Below are 3,463 nucleotides of genomic sequence, written 5' to 3'. Positions count from 1 at the left end.
TTGGAAAGAGGCTATGGATTGCAAGATTCAGTCCTTGTATGACAATCAAGTTTGGAACTTGATTGACAATGTACCAGGTCGTAAGACAGTCGAGTGAAAGTGGATCTTCAAGAAGTAGACGAACATGGATGGGAAGTGCATACGTTCAAGGCACGATTGGTTGCAAAGGGCTTTACTCAAACCCCTGGGGTTGGCCATGATGAGACCTTCTCAGCAGCGGCTAAGATCAAGTCTATTAGGGTTATGTTGGCCATCGCTGCATTTCAAAATTATGAAATTTGGCAGATAGATGTCAAACCTGCTTTCCTTAATGGGAAGCTGGCTGAAGATGTTTACATGTGTCAGCCTGAAGGTTTTGTGGATGCCAAATACCCCCAATAGTGTGTGTAAGCTTAAGAAATCCATTTATGGATTGAAACAAGCGTCTCGTAGATAGAATCTTTTTTCGATGAGAAAGTCAAAGACTTTGGATTTTCGAGAAGCAAGGATGAGTCATGTGTATATTTCAAGGCAAGTAGGAGTATATTTAGCTTTCTATTTTTGTATGTTGATGACATACTGCTCATAAGAAACGACATCCTGACCTTGCAGGAGGTTAAGTCCTGGCTTGGGAAGTTTTTCTCTATGAAGGATCTAGGAGAAGTTGCTTATATTATAGGGATAAGGATATAGAGAAACAGAAGTAAAAGACTAATAGGACTTAGTCAAAGTACTTATTGGGACAAGGTGCTGAAACGTTTTAGCATGAAGAACTCCAAGAAAGAGGAATTGCCAATCCAAAGCAATACCAAGCTGAGTAAGACTTAGAGTCCAGGTATAAATGACGAGATATCGGAAATGAGTCGAGTGCCATATACTTCGACAGTTGGCTCGATCATGTATGCTATGGCATGTACTCTCCTTGACGTGGCTTTTGCGCTGAGCATGGTTAGCCGATATCAAGCGCGAGTAGAGCACATTGGACTACAGTAAAGAACATTGTTACACTACTAGAAAACAAACCTTTAATGACACGCTTTTTACGACACACAATGATTAATGATACACAAAGGGGCATGCCCTAAAAATAATTTTAGATCTTTAGAAATTTGAAGAATTTAGGACGCGTATTTTTCGTGCCCTAAAATTAGTGTCTCACAAAAAAAAAAACACGGAGGGCGCTTACGTTAAAGGCGCGTCGTCTAGAAATGTCGCTTTATAATTTTACAAACGCGCTCTTCAGCAACTAGCAGCGGGAAAAAGGAAATCAAAAAAATTAGAAAACCTGCCTTCCTTCCTACTTCCCCTCTTTAGCTCAAGGTGTGTTCATTGACCTCAAAAATCTTCTCCGATCTTCCCCTGCCTCCCAACATCGAGTGTTGCTTGCATCTTTCCCCTGCACCCCGACCGCTGGCACCGATTCTTCCCCGTTCGTTAACATCGATCAAGGCTCACTTACTTCTACTCACTGGAACCACCATATCTCCCACATGATGTTGAGATTGTCAGAAAAAACCCTAATTCAGTATTATACTCTCAAGTCTCAATATTAGGAATGCAAATCTTGATTCTCGTTTATTTCTGATTCCCCGCAGATAAATCGAAAAAGGGGAATCAGAATGACGAAGGTAGCGGGAGTTTTGGTCCGGTGGTCATGGTTCATCTGTCGAGAAAGGAAGATGGGAAAGCAAGCAGCCATGGTGGCTCGATGATGGCAATCAATCGAGAAAGGGGAAGCACCTCTGGTGCGTGATCGATTTGATGAAAGGAGAAGGAAAAAGCAGTGGCGCTTCTCTTGTTTGTCGCAGCTAGGAGGGCTGCTTCGGCGGTCTCCTTGGATGTTCTTCCTTGTCGCCAGTAGATTACACATAGGGAGGGGACTCAACTAGTCCGATGGAGCAGGGAAAGTAGCAACTGGTAGATCGGGACGATCAATCTATTCGTGAGGAAGAGGAGGTAATTATCGGTTCCCGGTGAGCCTTCCTTGGCTGACTATGTTTAACTGTGTAGGTTCTTGAGAGATATGAACGAGCCTTCTTCAAAGCTGCCTTTACACTATATGACTGTGAATTTTATGTTAAAGATGATGACGACATATATTTCAGACCAGGTGAGTTTTCCATGCATTTGCCTCTTATTTTCTTTTTTTCCTTTCTTGTTATCATAATCCAAACATAATGGCAGAATAAAAAAATAATAGAGAAAATTGAACATACACATGAAGAAAGGTACCGTGTTCACTGACCCAAAACTCAAATGGTTAGTCTTTGCAAGCATCCCACTTTTCAACTATTTTTTTCTTCCATTTTTAGAGGTTAGTGACTAAGCTATTGAGTTATTGATATTTGTAGGTATGAGCCTCTAGGGTATATGCTTGGGTCAGAATATTTCTTAATGCTTATGGTCCAATTTATGCTCTCTCTACAGATGTTGCAAGCTTGGTTTCTCTTTGAAACAACATGCAATTTATTCACATTTTCACTTCCCATATTGATATTTGTAGTATAAGATATATATCTGTGTTACTGTTTTATTAAAATATTCTGTCTATCAGTTTCCGGATGTTCAGCAATGAGGATGTTACTATCGATGCATGGATGCTTGCAATGAATGTCAACCATGAGGACAATCGTCAACTTTGTCAAATCGAATGTACACCAACATCTATAGTTGTGTGGGATCTCCCCAAGTGTTCAGGTTAGTATTTTTTTCTCCTAAACAATCTTCTTTAACTTGTTGAGAAATCCAACTTAGATTTGACGTGTGTGATGAATATTTGATGTTGTAGGGCTTTGTAATCCTGAAAAGAAAATGTTGGAACTTCATCAGAAGGAAAGTTGTGCAATCAGCCCGACTTTGCCAGCTGCAGAAGAAGACTAGCATCAGGTTATTTATTCTTTTGTTATATTACTAACAAATTTATAATGTTCCAGGAGTTTTCACCAGATGGGAAGTTCACTGTTACTGTTGACCGTGATTTCAAAATTCGTGTAATAATAAACTTCTCACACCCAAATAATAATAATAATAATAATAATAATAATAATAATAATAATAATAATTATTCTTATTATTATTATTATTATTATTATTATTATTATTATTATTATTATTATGCAGTCAGCAATTACTATTTTCTTAAGCATGTTCTTATTTTCTTTCTAAATGACAGGTCACCATGCTCTCGAAGAAACCTATAGATGGAGCTCATGAGATACAAAGTTACTACCTTGGCCATACAGAGTGAGTGAGTTACTGGAAACGCCATAGTTGATTGCTCAATAAGTTTAACATGGTTTATAAACTATGACATGATGTGTCTATTATTGTTAACTTTATACTCTTGTCATGCATCTATATCCAATGGCAGATTTGTCTCCTGCCTAGTCTTTGTCTACAATCAGGAGTTTCCACAGGGGTATTTAGTCTCTGGAAGTGGCGATTCAATAGTGAGAAACATTACAACCTTAACTTTTCTACAAAA

At 38.7% G+C, this 3,463-nt stretch overlaps 1 pseudogene; it reads left to right on the top strand.

The window, feature by feature from the left end:
* Positions 1-837: 837 nt before the first annotated feature.
* LOC145075934 (putative beta-1,3-galactosyltransferase 14) lies at positions 838-2,859 on the top strand (annotated as a pseudogene).
* The last annotated feature ends 604 nt before the right edge of the window (positions 2,860-3,463 follow it).

The sequence above is a fragment of the Lactuca serriola genome, chromosome 9 (assembly GCF_051521515.1).
Source record: "Lactuca serriola cultivar US96UC23 chromosome 9, Lser_US96UC23_V15, whole genome shotgun sequence".
NCBI lineage: Eukaryota > Viridiplantae > Streptophyta > Magnoliopsida > Asterales > Asteraceae > Lactuca > Lactuca serriola.
Note: the sequence above shows the minus strand (reverse complement) of the source record. Positions and strands in the feature narration are given on the sequence as shown.